Source organism: Acipenser ruthenus, chromosome 13 (genome assembly GCF_902713425.1).
Source record: "Acipenser ruthenus chromosome 13, fAciRut3.2 maternal haplotype, whole genome shotgun sequence".
Lineage (NCBI taxonomy): Eukaryota > Metazoa > Chordata > Actinopteri > Acipenseriformes > Acipenseridae > Acipenser > Acipenser ruthenus.
The window spans coordinates 16,501,755-16,518,104 of NC_081201.1; positions in this window are offsets into that span (position 1 = coordinate 16,501,755).

The window sequence follows — 16,350 nt, forward strand, 5'->3', positions numbered from 1 at the left end:
GAGGCTGCTGGGGGACACCAGCCTCCTGCCCCTCTCCCCCCCAAAAATTTTCAGGGGGTTGGGCCTGTAACTCCTCCCCTTCCGGCTCTTGGGGCTGAACCAGCAGGCATTTTCCCTCTGCTGGTGGCTTGGGTCCCAGAACTGTGGAAGCCCCGACTTGCCTCCCTTTGGGCTGTGGACGCACCGACTCCTCCCTTTTGGGCTGTGGACGCACCGACTCCTCCCTTTTGGGCTGTGGACGCACCGACTCCTCCCTTTTGGGCTGTGGACGCACCGACTCCTCCCTTTTGGGCTGTGGACGCACCGACTCCCCCCTCTTGGGCTGTGGACGTTCGGGCTCCCCCCACTCAGGCGTAGGACGTTCGGGCTCCCCCCACTCAGGCGTAGGACGTTCGGGCTCCCCCCACTCAGGCGTAGGACGTTCGGGCTCCTCCCACTCAGGCGTAGGATGTTCGGGCTCCTCCCACTCAGGCGTAGGACGCTCAGGCTCCTTCCGCATGGGCTGTGGACGCTCAGGCTCCTCCCGCTTGGGCTGTGGACGCTCAGGCTCCTCCCGCTTGGGCTGTGGACGCTCAGGCTCCTCCCGCTTGGGCTGTGGACGCTCAGGCTCCTCCCGCTTGGGCTGTGGACGCTCAGGCTCCTCCCGCTTGGGCTGTGGACGCTCAGGCTCCTCCCGCTTGGGCTGTGGACGCTCAGGCTCCTCCCGCTTGGGCTGTGGACGCTCAGGCTCCTCCCCATAACTGCGGAAGGGACAGTGGGCGAACAGGTGATCCTGGTCGCAGAGGAGGCACCCCGGCGATGGCTTGTTACATCGCCGTGGATGCCTGGCCCTTAGGCGGCACTCCTCCTCCCTGTCCTTCACCTCTTTATCCGTCTCTGCCTCCCGCTTGGGCTGTGAAGGCAAAACCAGCAGGCATTCACCCTCTGCTGGTGGAGATGGGGACAGCAGGTACTCACCCTCTGCTGGTGGAGATGGGGACAGCAGGCATTCACCCTCTGCTGGTGGGCCTGCTACCTGGGCTGCTGTTCCGTTTATCGTTGCCTCCAGGTAGCTGAGGAGAAACTCCACACCTTCCTCCAAGGTGTTTGGGGTGTGTTCCTCCTGATAGGCCTCCCATCTCTCACTGTCCATCATCCACAGGGCCCGGACGACTATGGGTAGAGCCTGGGCCTCCAGCCCAGCATTCTCCAGGAACCAGCCCCGCAGTTTGATGGCGTCTTCTGCCATTGACTTTTTTTTTTTTTTCCCCCAAAACAATATTTGTAATCCTTTTTTTTTTTTTTTTTTTTTTTTTTTCAAACCCCTCCTGGTCTGACGCTTGGAGGCGCGGCTATCCCACTTCTGACACCACGTGTCACAAAGACGGCCAGAGTGGGTTGCGTCAGACCAGAAAGGAATTCAAACACAGACGGTTGTTGTGATGAGCTGAGTGCAATGGTGGCACTCAGCGTTTATTAACAAATAAAAGGTTTTAAACGGTACACAAAACAGGACACGGCACTTGCGCCAAAATAAACAGACATACAAAACGGACTAACACTAAACAAACGGTGCAGGACAGACAGACGAACAAACACGGTGAGTGAAAACACGTTAACTATTACTTTTACTATTATTATTATTTTACTTCACCTCCGTCTCCAATCCCGTTCTCCACTCACCGAACACCTAACCACGAGTGACTAAAAATGTGCCTATTTATACTGTTGTGCTGGGATTCAATTACTAATTAATTATTCACTTGAATCCCAGCACGTGAATTAATTCTGTGCAACCCCGTGCTCACATATTACATTTAACCAGCACGTGAAGTGATTTGTGCTCTCCTCGTGCCTAAATACAAATCTACACTTTAAATACACGTGAAACACAGACCCGTTTATATCCCGTGTACCAATCTATACACCAACATTAACACACGCAACATACAGCACATAACACACAAATGCACACAGGGGCGGGGCGCATTGCCACATATACCCCCCCCTGTGCAAAGCACACATGGCCTCAACGGCCACCTCCCCCCTTAAAAACCCAGCAGTCCAGGACAAAGTCTCGGGCTGGGAAGGGAGGCTTCAGTGGGCCCATGGCTGGCAATGCTGTCAGCACCCCTGCCGGTAGTGGCACGGCTGACAGCCTGCTGGTCCCGTCCTGCAGCGAAAAAGCTGCGGGGGCAGGTGGTCCCCCGACCTCCCCCTTCTTCGTAGCCGGCAGCTCCCTCCTGTGGGGCTCCGGCCACAAGAACTCCTGCAGCGAAACTGCTGCTGGGGAAAGTGGTCTCCAGACCTCGTCCCCCTTCTTCGTGGCCGGCAGCTCCCCTTTCTGGGGCTCCGGCCACCGTACTCCCTGTGGAGGTACGGGCAGCAGAGGCAGCTCCTGCTCCTCTGCTCCGGGCGGTGGCGGAAGCAGAGGCAGCTCCAGCTCCTCTGCTCCTGGCGGTGGTGGAGGCAGAGGCAGCTCCAGCTCCTCTGCTCCTGGCGGTGGTGGAGGCAGAGGCAGCTCCAGCTCCTCTGCTCCTGGCGGTGGTGGAGGCAGAGGCAGCTCCAGCTCCTCTGCTCCTGGCGGTGGTGGAGGCAGAGGCAGCTCCTGCTCCTCTGCTCCTAGTGGAGGAAGCGGTGGAGGTGGCGGAGGCAGAGGCAGCTCCTCTGTTCCTGGCGGCGCTGGCTCCCTCCGCTGTGGCGGCTGGGCTGGTGCGCCCCGTGCTGCCTTCAGCAGCATGAATAGAGGCTGCTGGGGGACACCAGCCTCCTGCCCCTCTCCCCCCCAAAAATTTTCAGGGGGTTGGGCCTGTAACTCCTCCCCTTCCGGCTCTTGGGGCTGAACCAGCAGGCATTTTCCCTCTGCTGGTGGCTTGGGTCCCAGAACTGTGGAAGCCCCGACTTGCCTCCCTTTGGGCTGTGGACGCACCGACTCCTCCCTTTTGGGCTGTGGACGCACCGACTCCTCCCTTTTGGGCTGTGGACGCACCGACTCCTCCCTTTTGGGCTGTGGACGCACCGACTCCTCCCTTTTGGGCTGTGGACGCACCGACTCCCCCCTCTTGGGCTGTGGACGTTCGGGCTCCCCCCACTCAGGCGTAGGACGTTCGGGCTCCCCCCACTCAGGCGTAGGACGTTCGGGCTCCCCCCACTCAGGCGTAGGACGTTCGGGCTCCTCCCACTCAGGCGTAGGATGTTCGGGCTCCTCCCACTCAGGCGTAGGACGCTCAGGCTCCTTCCGCATGGGCTGTGGACGCTCAGGCTCCTCCCGCTTGGGCTGTGGACGCTCAGGCTCCTCCCGCTTGGGCTGTGGACGCTCAGGCTCCTCCCGCTTGGGCTGTGGACGCTCAGGCTCCTCCCGCTTGGGCTGTGGACGCTCAGGCTCCTCCCGCTTGGGCTGTGGACGCTCAGGCTCCTCCCCATAACTGCGGAAGGGACAGTGGGCGAACAGGTGATCCTGGTCGCAGAGGAGGCACCCCGGCGATGGCTTGTTACATCGCCGTGGATGCCTGGCCCTTAGGCGGCACTCCTCCTCCCTGTCCTTCACCTCTTTATCCGTCTCTGCCTCCCGCTTGGGCTGTGAAGGCAAAACCAGCAGGCATTCACCCTCTGCTGGTGGAGATGGGGACAGCAGGTACTCACCCTCTGCTGGTGGAGATGGGGACAGCAGGCATTCACCCTCTGCTGGTGGGCCTGCTACCTGGGCTGCTGTTCCGTTTATCGTTGCCTCCAGGTAGCTGAGGAGAAACTCCACACCTTCCTCCAAGGTGTTTGGGGTGTGTTCCTCCTGATAGGCCTCCCATCTCTCACTGTCCATCATCCACAGGGCCCGGACGACTATGGGTAGAGCCTGGGCCTCCAGCCCAGCATTCTCCAGGAACCAGCCCCGCAGTTTGATGGCGTCTTCTGCCATTGACTTTTTTTTTTTTTTTTCCCCAAAACAATATTTGTAATCCTTTTTTTTTTTTTTTTTTTTTTTTTTCAAACCCCTCCTGGTCTGACGCTTGGAGGCGCGGCTATCCCACTTCTGACACCACGTGTCACAAAGACGGCCAGAGTGGGTTGCGTCAGACCAGAAAGGAATTCAAACACAGACGGTTGTTGTGATGAGCTGAGTGCAATGGTGGCACTCAGCGTTTATTAACAAATAAAAGGTTTTAAACGGTACACAAAACAGGACACGGCACTTGCGCCAAAATAAACAGACATACAAAACGGACTAACACTAAACAAACGGTGCAGGACAGACAGACGAACAAACACGGTGAGTGAAAACACGTTAACTATTACTTTTACTATTATTATTATTTTACTTCACCTCCGTCTCCAATCCCGTTCTCCACTCACCGAACACCTAACCACGAGTGACTAAAAATGTGCCTATTTATACTGTTGTGCTGGGATTCAATTACTAATTAATTATTCACTTGAATCCCAGCACGTGAATTAATTCTGTGCAACCCCGTGCTCACATATTACATTTAACCAGCACGTGAAGTGATTTGTGCTCTCCTCGTGCCTAAATACAAATCTACACTTTAAATACACGTGAAACACAGACCCGTTTATATCCCGTGTACCAATCTATACACCAACATTAACACACGCAACATACAGCACATAACACACAAATGCACACAGGGGCGGGGCGCATTGCCACAGCATTTTTTAATTTTTTTTATTTATTTATATTTATATAGCGCCTTTAGCCAAGGCGCTTAACAATTTTTAAACTAAACGGTACAATCAAAAGAAAATGGCTGAAGGAAGAAGGTATGTTTTTTGGGCAAGGGTGAGGAAGTAGAGAGTGTTGCTACTGTGAGAACAGAGGCTAGGGCAGGGTTGGGCAAACAGGCAGGGTCCTGACCGGGGGTTAGGGGCTAGGGCACGCAGTGGGATGGGCTAGGGTGAAAAGATAGTGTAGGGGACTGTTTTATTTGGAGTGGGAGTTTCTTCCAATGAAGGGGAGCCAGGAGGGAAAAGGAACGGAAACGGGATTGGGCATAGGGCGAGAGTGGGACCGAGAGGGACAACAGAGTTTGAGAGCGTAAGGGACGGGAGGAAACATAGTAAGTGATAAGTGCAGCCAGGTAGGGTGGGGCAAGACCGTGGAGGGATTTGTAGACTAGAATAAGGAATTTAAATAAGCAGCGATAGTAAACAGGGAGCCAGTGTAGCTGGTGGAGAAGAGGGGAGGTATGAGAGGAGCGGGGGAGGTTGAATATGATACGGGCAGAGGCGTTTTGAATTTGCTGTAGTGGTGTGAAGGCGTAGGAGGGAAGGCCAAGGAGAAGGGAATTGCAGTAATCGAGCGAGGCGGGTGAAGATGAGAGCATGAACCAGGAGTTTAGTGGCAGAGAAAGAGATGGAGGGGCGTATTTTGCGGATGTTAAATTTTAATTTGCATCTTGGATCACACCACCTGAATTTCCAGATCAGTGGTAATCGGGGGTGGGTGTGTGTTTGTGAAACAAGCTGTTGTGTTTTGAATATGTTGAATACACCGTGTAACAATTATTTTTTATTTATTTTTTGGTTCCTGGGTAGTAAGTGTTATTTCCTAATTGCTTATGCCTCAAAAGTATAGAAAATGGCTATTATTCCCCACAAACTTTGCTTTTGTGACCAGGACAGTGATATTTTGAAATTTACCTATTTTCCAGAACAATCCAGATAGATTCAGTGCTGAGTAAACTTGGAGTAACTTCTAGAACTTTCTAGAACTTTCCAGTAATATAAATAGTAGTATAAATACAGGAGCCTTAAGCCCACCAGTTCAGTTTAGTTCCAGCTGCCTAAGTGGATACATATCTGCATTTTTCTGAGACGGCATCAAGAGGCTGCAAGCATCCGGCAGACGCATTTTGAGACTTCAAAATGGTGGCATTCCTGATGGGTCTCCAAGGCGGGTTTACCAAGTTTCCCTGCTATCTTTGCCTTTGGGACAGCAGGGACACCAAGGCGCACTACCACAGGCGGGACTGGCCACAGCGGACTGAGTTCTCTGTGGGGAGGAACAACATCAAGTGGGAGCCACTGGTGGACCCCCGGAAGGTGCTGATGCCACCACTGCACATCAAATTGGGCCTTATGAAACAATTTGTCAGAGCTCTAGATAAGGAGTCGGCAGCTTTCAAGTACCTTCAAGACTTCTTCCCTAAGCTGTCTGAGGCAAAGGTCAAAGCCGGTGTCTTCGTCGGACCACAGATAAAGAAGATCCTGGAGTGCAATGAATTCCCCAAGAGGCTCACTAATAAGGAGAAAGTGGCTTGGAACAGCTTTGTCGCAGTGGTTCGGGGCTTCCTGGGCAATCACAAGGCTGAAAACTATGTGGAGCTGGTTGAGACTCTGGTGAAGAACTACGGCACAATGGGCTGTAGGATGTCCCTCAAAGTCCATATCCTTGATGCTCATCTTGATAAATTCAAGGAGAACATGGGAGCGTACTCGGAGGAGCAAGGCGAGCGCTTTCACCAGGATATACTGGACTTTGAACGCCGCTACCAAGGACAGTATAACGAGAACATGATGGGAGACTACATTTGGGGGCTGATTCGTGAAAGTGATTTACAGTATAATCGTAAATCTCGAAAAACTACTCACTTCTAAATCTTTTGTAGTCATTTTTTGTATTACTTTAGTATAAATACATGTTAATTTGGATTCATATGTTGTTTTTTTTTTACTTTATGTGAACGAAAAGACACAAATTCGCCCGTTTTCTCATTGGAAATACGTAAATTTCAAAATATCACTGTCCTGGTCACAAAAGCAAAGTTTGTGGGGAATAATAGCCATTTTCTATACTTTTGAGGCATAAGCAATTAGGAAATAACACCCAGGAACAAAAATTGTGTTACATAGTGATATTGATGTACTGTTCTGTCCCCCCTCTTTTTAGGGTTGTATAGTTTTGGAAAATGCTGAGGTGGCTGTGCTGCAAGCTCCTAAAGAATCTTCATCTATGAAGAGCAGTGAGAAAGGGGTGGGGCAATCCATACACAAGTTTTCATTTTCTCAGGTGCTTGTCTAAGGCTTCCCTTCACTTAAATTGCACACACTATACAGTGCCAGCTTAGACATTGGGATCATGCAGGGCTGGCATGAAGTGGCTCGAACCCCTCTCCTGTCATGGAACTCTTCTCAGTTAAATGGTCATGTACTGCAACAACCCCACAGTGTGACATTTACATGAGAAATGTCTTGACTTTTTCAAAATAAGTTAGCAGTTATACTTGGAATCTGGACATTCTGTCAACCATAGCAATTGATCATCTCTGCCCCATATATACTATACTTTAAAGCTTCAGCTCAGAAGACAAATTCCAATGTCTAATATATGGACCGTTGGGACTAAAAACCTTTTCATTTGAAATTAATTTGAAGTTTTTCTATAGGTTAATTATCAATGATTTACTTTTCTGTGGGGGTCATGCCACAACCGCACAAAAATTAGATCTTTAGAATTATTATTATTATTATTATTATTATTATTATTATTAAGTCATTTAGCAGACACTTTTATCAAAAGCAGCAGACTACAAGGTGAACTATACATCACAACTGCTGCTGCAGAGTCACTTGCAATAGGACCTCGGTTTTATGTCTCATCCAAAGGACAGAGCACAAGGAGGTTAAGTGACTTGCTCAGGGTCACACAGTGAGTCGGTGACTGAGGTGGGGCTTAAATTGGAGCCTCATGGCAACAAGCCCCATTCTTTAACCATTGGACCACCAAGCCTCCTTAGCATCTGTGGCTTTTCTTGAAGTTAATTTTGCTCCGTATTATACAGCACATTAGTGGTTTTATGAGGTAAGCTGTTGACATGCTGCATTGTACTTGACTCAAGTTAATGAATTGCTTGTTTTGTTAGATCTTTGGACCCGACACAATTCAGACTGACTTCTTCAAAGGCACAGTAAGGGAGCTGGTATACAATTACCTGGATGGAGTAAATGCTTTGGTTTTTACCTATGGGGTGACCAATGCTGGAAAAACACATACAATCCAAGGCAAGAGTCCGAAAAGGCAACATATATTTCACCAGTCACTGTCCTGCATTTGTGTTTCAGAACTAATCAGATGGAAACTACTTTCTAAATTTGTATGCATTTTAGGAATTAAAAAGGCATATGTTTCACAAACAGGTTCTGAAAATCATGGCGGCATATTGCCGAGGACTCTTGATGTGATCTTTAACCATGTGAAAGGGAGGCAATACCAGCATATGGATTTTAAACCTCATCTAAGCAGTGATGTTCAGTATTTGGACAGCAATTAGGTTAAACAGGAGAAATCTGCAAAGGCTGCTGTTTTTGCCATGTTAAGAGGTCAGTAAAAAATGCTCTGAAATCCAAAGCACAGCAGATTGAAACTTTTGCTCCAATGATTAATGTTGTGTGCAAACCCTCTGACATTTACACTTCTAATGTACTATATAGAATTGTATTCAAAAGATTTGCAATTGAGAAATAACTATTGATTTATAACCAATACATCTTGGTTACAATCTATATTGAGTATTTTGTGTTTTATATTGATTTTGTTTCATGTAGGAAAATGACCGCTCAACGAAATCAAGCACGAGTGCTGCAAGTCATGCAAGCCTTTTAAAGTCTACATCGAATGTCAGTTTGTCATGGTACTGTCACAAGGCTCCCTCGGCCTGGAAGAAAGAAGGTTCTTTCACCAAGAACAAGTAGAATTGTGAGGAAGGTTAATAACAATCCAAGATTGACTGTCAAAGATATTCAAAGTGAACTGGCTGCAAGTGGGACTGGGGTTTCCATTTCAACCATAGAAATGATAAATTTCCATTGGAGTATGTAAACTTTAGATTTGAAGTGGATCAACATATTTAACAGAGAAGAAGCTTGCAAAATCTTAAAAATCGGAAACAAAAACCGAAGTGCCGCATGCACCAGAATGAACCAGACGTCAAGTAGAAGGTATGCCAGGCTTGGTGGCTCCCTGACAATAAAATGAGGTGTCTCTTGATTTGCGAAGAACAGTTTCCAATGATGAGATCAAACCTTTTGTCAAACATTACAACGTGGTTGGTTCAAGGATCCAGGATTCTTTAACTGTAAATCATGAAGCCAATCAGAATGCCACATTACAGAACATCCACTACATCTTATTGCCATACATGTCTCTTGCGTGGTAGAATACCAACTTACACATTCTAAACACACAGATAATGGCATTAACTTTTTTTTTTTATTAACATGATTCATAATAAGTTAATACAGTGCTCCCCATTTATACGGTGTCCCTTTATACTGCAGAACAGGTTAAAAGGCGGTACGGTCATGGCTCCCATTTGCCCCATAATGCCATTACACTAACACTAGTAGTCTCATTATAAGGCAGAACACAAATACCATGGCCTCTTAACTATGGCTTCCGACTACAACGTTATAAAGGGGGAGGACTGTATATTCAGTTAAGAGTGTCTTCTGTCCCCCCAAAGTGCTAATGTGAGATGTGCAACGTCTGAAAGGTGCAACAAAACAAAGACTTTTGGAGAGAGGCTAAAAGAAGCTGGAAACATTAATAACTCTCTGCTTATTCTGGGCAAGTGCATCGCTGCACTGCGACAGAACCAGAACCCCATGCTGGCACTTCACAGGTGAATGGCCCTGTCACATGTGGTTTGATTCGAGGTGTTGTGTGCAGTCTGAGGGAGATGTGAAACATCAAAAGGAGCTCGGGTTTGATTAGTTTTTCAAACCTAACTGGGTGCTTTGAAAATGGTGGCCTGAGGTAGATTTGGACAAGCAAGTGAAAAGTGAACTTTCAGTAAATATTGCTGTAAATATATGCTGGTGTGTTGTATGCAGGTGCCAGTATTGGTGAAGTGTGCTACTCCATTTGATGAGCTCTTGCATATTGCCAATTTCCATCAACTTCAAACATGGTTTATTTTCAAACGCACATCCTTGTTGTCCAGTGTGACGCCACATTGTGAGTCTCTGTTTTACTGTTCTTCTCAGGGTGAAGAATAACTATGTTCCCTTTCGGGAGAGCAAACTGACACGTCTGTTTCAGTCCGTTTTCTGTGGCAAAGGCAGAGCCTGTATGATTGTCAATATAACAATGAGTAAATGTCTTCATGAATTTGTCCCATTATGTTTACACCACTACACAGCAGAAGCATCGCAGCACAATGCACTGCTTTTAAAAACAATACTGGGTTTTGAAAACAGCCTGTATAAGTAATAAAAGCATCTAATTAGATGTGGCTCATTTGCCCTGGTAAAGAGTGTCAGTAAAACATCTCACTCAGGATGAGGATGTGAAGTGTCAGGTGATTTACTAAACTCTCCAGATAAAGAATACATTAAAAAAATTAAAAAAAAACATTGTTCTTTTCACTTGTACTGCCCATACCAGAAAGAAATATATGAATCCTATATTTTGATGAACATAATGTTTATAATAAACTGATGTTTTTGTAGAATCTATATGTTAATCATTAGTGAGCTTCAGTTACCGATGGAACCACAATGCCTGAATGCGCAGGCGGTGACTAGAGCTCTCAGAGGGGATTAGTGTCCCACTATGAGCCCAGGTCTGCAGACTAGATTTGTTTTATGAATCAGTCAAGTAAAAAGCTTTCGTTTTATATTACATATCTGGTGTTTCTTCATGTGTGTCTCATTATTGACACTGTGAGCTGGATTTGTTTGGATTTTAGGAAGTTTTGTATATTTTGCAATTCATTTTCTGTTATGTCACAAAATCAACGTTGAGATGCGGGTTTGTTTGTCATTCTGTTGTGTTTTTACTGTGAAAGGAACCCATACGGAAAGAAAATATATTAAATATATTTATGAATGGGAAACATGTTAAATATATGAATAATATACTTATAACCTTACCATATATTTTCAACATAAAAATAAATATGGCTCACAGATTAAATCATATTTAAAATATATTCCAAATGCACCAGACATTTATGTATTTTTTATACATTATTAATTCATTTTACTTAACTGACAAATGTTTTACAATATATTGTTATAAATATATTTGCAACAAACTTACCATACATTTAAAATATTATGTTTTTGTCATACATTTTAAAAACATTATTTATATATGCTGTTTAAATATAATAAATATATTTAGCAAGAAATTGGTGTAAATATTTTGGAACTGAATAAAAATACATTAAGAATGTATTCATAAGTTTCCCTGAAATGTATAACAATGCTAATATGTGATGCTGACCTTAGAAATTGATTAAACATTAACTATATATCATACAGTACATACATTATATATTTAATTGTATTGAAACATGTATTTAACTTTTTAAATGTAATATTAATCAAAATATTTATTATACAAAGCTTTAGAACATAAGAAAGGTTACAGACGAGAGGAGGCCATTCAGCCCATCTTGCTCGTTTTAAATATAGTTATGTATTTGGATATTACCAGAGCCGACTTGTAAAGGGTTGGGATTTTTTGTGTGGAAACTGCAATTATTTGTTGATTATTGTAAATATTTGATTACTGTTTTTGTAATAATTGTTCAAGTTATTGTTTTATATGTTTATGGTTCATTTGGGAGTATTTCTGTGATTTATTAACCTTTTGTGGTCCATTTATTCAGTCTGTGTCAGGCGCGTCAGGTCCAATTTATTTTAGACGCGCTGTTTTAAAAGTATTTTTTTCACAGTAAAACAGGTCTAAAAGGCACTGCATATCAACAGGACACTCAGTACTGCATCTCCAGCCCCGCCCCACCCCTCGTTCACTGTTTTTTTCACATACCGCTTGATAGTAGTGCATACCGATAAATCATCTCCTGATCACTCATTTTATCACAACTCCTCAATAATGCGATCCAAGTCATTATTTTTTTATTTATTTATTTTTTTAAATTTAGTCGTTGCCAATTAGTTTTTATTATTTTCTCCCCAATTTGAAATGCCCAATTATTTTTTAGGCTCAGTAGGGAGGGGCGAAGATGAACACACGCTGTCCTCCGAAGCGTGTGCCTTCAGCCGCCCACTTCTTTACACACTGCGAACTCACCGTGCAGCCGCCTCAGAGCTACAGCGTCGGAGGACAACGCAGCTCTGGGCAGCTTACAGGCAAGCCCGCAGGCGCCCGGCCAGACTACAGGGGTCGCTGGTGCGCGGTGAGCCGAGGACACCCTGGCCGACCTAACCCTCCCTCCCCCCGGGCGACACTTGGCCAATTGAGCGCCGCCCCCTGGAAGCTCCCGTCCACGGTCGGCTGTGGAATAGCCTGGACTCGAACTCGCGACGTCCAGGCTATAGAGCGCATCCTGCACTCTAGCGAGTGCTTTTACTGGATGCACCACTCGGGAGCCCCCAAGTCATTATTTTATTACTATAACATCTAAAAAAAACTCTGCAAATCGGACCAGGTCCAACATAGGACCGCAAAGGGTTAATCGGTAAAAATCACCCTGAGAGGTGTGTGCATCTGCAAGAGTGGGGAGGTGTCTCTGTGTGCGTGCGCTTGTGTTAGTGAGCGGGGAGTCACTGCTGTCAAATAAACTGCCAAAAACACCTCTGGTGTTATCTAAAGATCTGAGTTGCTTCCTTTATTAATCCATAAAGGTGATTTTAAGTGCCCTGCTTGTCTACTATATTGTATGACAATATCAATGTTGGAAATTGAATCTTTTTGGCATCACCGCAATGAGAACTTAGTAGGGCAGGGTGATGACTGAAAAACAATCAGACACAACAAACGAGTTATTCACCAACACCATACCCTGGGCCCGCAGGCCGCTGTCTCACCAGTCACGCTGATGGCCCTCATGTTCTTTGCCAGCTTGCCCATCAGGAAGGCCATCTTGTTCACATTTCACGCAGTCTCTTGAATGTTCTCTTGCTGTTACAATATTGGAAAAACATTTTGGAATTGGTTTTAGCCCCCTTAGCAATATTGATTTCTAGCTCTCTCTTGGCCTTTCTAACTTCCTTTTTGACTCGTGTTTGCAGTTCCAAGTACTCTTTCTGTGTGCTTTGTTTTTGGTCCCTTTTAAACGCTCTGAAAAGTGCCTTTTTTCGCGGAATATTTTTTTTTAATTGATCTATTAAACCTATTTATTTGACCATTTTGTTTTAGATTTTGATTTGTCTATTTTTGGGATGTACTTGTTTTGCGGCTCTCGTACTACATTTTTGAAAAACAGCCATCCTTTTTCTGTGGCTGTTTTCTCTATTTTACTCCAATCTACTTCTGTTAGTCTCTGTTTCATACCTTCATAGTTTGCTAAAATCTAAATCTGAATTTGAGCAATTTCTGTCATAGAAAAGACACATTTCACATATTTTATAACGTTACCGTAGGCTACTTTTGTCTAGCAAATAGATAAGTTTACAGTGGATGAATTGTATTTTGATGAATTGTATAATTGTATATTTTTAAGCACAACTATAATAGCCTACATTTCAATAGTCACTGCCGGAGCTGATTGCTTATTCCAGAAGTAATGGTCGGGTTTAACAGGGATACAAGGTTATATTTGCGCCGGGCCATGTTGTTAACAAGCCTGATGATGTCGTCCAGGCTTTACTGTGAAACTGACTGTAACCAGGGAGGGTGTGAGCGCATTCTACTGGACTGCAGAATAAAAGCATGGAGTTTAATTATGAAAACGCAAGTGTAAACAAACAAGTAAAAGAGATTAGCCTGTCGTCAGACATGTCATGTTAATACAACATGGATTAATATATTGCGTATTGGATTTGCGTCGGGTCTGGGAAGGGGGACACATGGGCACAAGAGAAATTCAGCGGGACATTTTTTATTTCAGCGGGGCACTGGCGCAATGGCGCGGCCTAGCGCGAACACCGAGTGTCTCGACCACTCCTTTTAAAACTGCAACACTGTCCTGTTCAGGGGGCTTTGAAGCTTGTATTGCTCTGCACATTTTTGCTTTGGGTGGAACAGAGTCCTTAACTTCAAGTTCTCTGATCTGTTCCAGTTCTAATGCCAAATTAATGGCATCTTCCAGTGTTTTTGGCTTTCCGCTGCGCAATTGCACCCGAATTTTGCCACTGCCCACGTAAGTAATAAAGTGGTCCCAGGCTAGCGAATCTCGAGTGTTCAAATCATACTCTGGATATGCTTTTACAACTAGCTGGCGCACATCATATCCAAAATCTTTGACGCACTCACCCGGCTTGCGTTTCCGATCCAAGAAAGCTGCACGGCTCAAACTGTTGTTTCAGCGCGTCTTTCAGTTTTTCATCATCTTTTTTTTTTAACCTCCAGTGGTAAACCGCTGTAAAAATCCCTTGCACGCCCCTTCATGAGTAACACAAGAAAACTTAAGCTGTCCGCTTCATTCACCCATTCACCTTGGCAGCCAGTTTGAACTGTTCTGCCCAAGCGATCCATTCTCCCTCTGCTCCTGCAAATGATTCAGGTAAAAAACACAGGACGATTCATCTTTCTCTCCCGGGGTGTTGCTGCCGCCGCTGGTGCTGGATTTCCATCCATTTTTTCTTTTGTCCAAGATTATTGTTGGTGTCAATTATGAACACACAATCCCAGTCCACTGCCACCAATTTGTAACAAACTCCGTTGTTTTGTATTCCAGCCTGCACGCTTTGTAGGGTGTCGCAGTTTTAATGAACGACATTTGTTGTTGCTTGTACGGTACTTGTGAGATTAGAATCAATAAACGTTGTTCATTAGCTACCCACAACCCTGGCCTGAGGTGAAAATATTACATGGTGTCAGAGTTGACAAATAAAATTGAAGTAAAGCTCGAAAAACAAACAAACACATGGAGCATATGAGACCACCAACTACTCTGAGCCTAGAAGGAAATCTAGCGGAAAATTGGAGTGTGTGGATCCAGAAATTCGATTTTTACCTCATCGCGAGTGGCATCGCGTAAAAGTCAAAGAAAATAAAGTGTGCCACTTTCCTCCATATAGCCAGAGATGATGCCATCAAGGTATTCAATACTTTTGATTTTGACTATGATGTTGATGATCTGGAAATATTAAAAGAACATTTCAATAGATACTGTGAGCCAAGAAAAAATCTCACGTATTTGAGGCACATTTTTTTCACGAGAGCACAGGGACAAACGGAATCAATAGATGCTTGTGTGACTGATCTAAAAAATAAAGCAAAGGATTGTGAGTTTGAACAACTTACAGATTCAATGATACGGGACAGAATAGTGTGCGGAATCACTAATGACCAGATCAGAGGCAGACTACTCAGAGAACCTGATCTCACGTTAGCGAGAGCAATAGACATTTGCCGTGCTAGTGAAGTGAGCCAGAGCCAACTGAAAAAGCTTCATGATGAGGTCGAGGTACCCGTGAACAAAGTTCATAAGCAAAAGAAAACTGAGAGAAAGCAATATAAAGACAAAGACAGTTCACATATATGTAAAGAGAAAACAAGGAGTGATTGCTCAAGGTGTGGGTACAAACATGAAATAAAAAAGTGTCCAGCATACGGTCAGAGCTGCAGTGCATGTCACAGAAAAAAATCACTTCGCAAAAATGTGCAAGTCAAGTGCGCAAGCAGACAGCAGAAAGATTCACGTCATAGATGGTGAAGGCACAGACGAAATGTTCATTGGAACTACTGAAGTGAAACAGAGTCAAACACATCACGTTGCTCAGTTAGAAGCAGTGAACGTCAACCAAATACAGACCGAGAAAGAACAGTGGTGTGAAACACTGAAAATAAACAGCAAAAAATTTACCGTGAAGCTGGATACAGGGGCAGAATGTAACGTGATATCCATGAGAGACTTGAGATTGCTAAAATTGAGTGGAGAGTCAATGTAAAACTCGGGCTGCAAATTAGTAACATATTCTGGTCACCAGATGGCAAGAAAACACTGAAATGCCAATACAAAGAGAAAATGTATTATTATTATTTGTTTATTTAGCAGACGCCTTTATCCAAGGCAACTTACAGAGACTAACTAGGGTGTGTGAACTTTGCGTCAGCTGCAGAGTCACTTACAACTACATCTCACCCGAAAGACAGAGCACAAGGAGGTTAAGTGACTTGCTCAGGGTCACACAATGAGTCAGTGGCTTAGATGGGATTTGAACCGGGGACCTCTTGGTTACAAACCCCTTTCTTTAACCATTGGACCACACAGTCTCCTATGACCTGGAATTTCAAGTTATTGAAGAAAATGCACCAGCATTAAACTAGGTTTGATTCAGAGAGTTTTTAAGCTTGAACAAACGACAGAGACTGACATTTTGAGTGAATATGAAGATTTCTTCACAGGACTGGGACGTGTTCCAGGAGTTCATCACATTCAGATAGACCCAGAAGTCGCACCAGTGGTTCATGCACCCAGAAAAGTGCCAGTAGCACTGAAAACA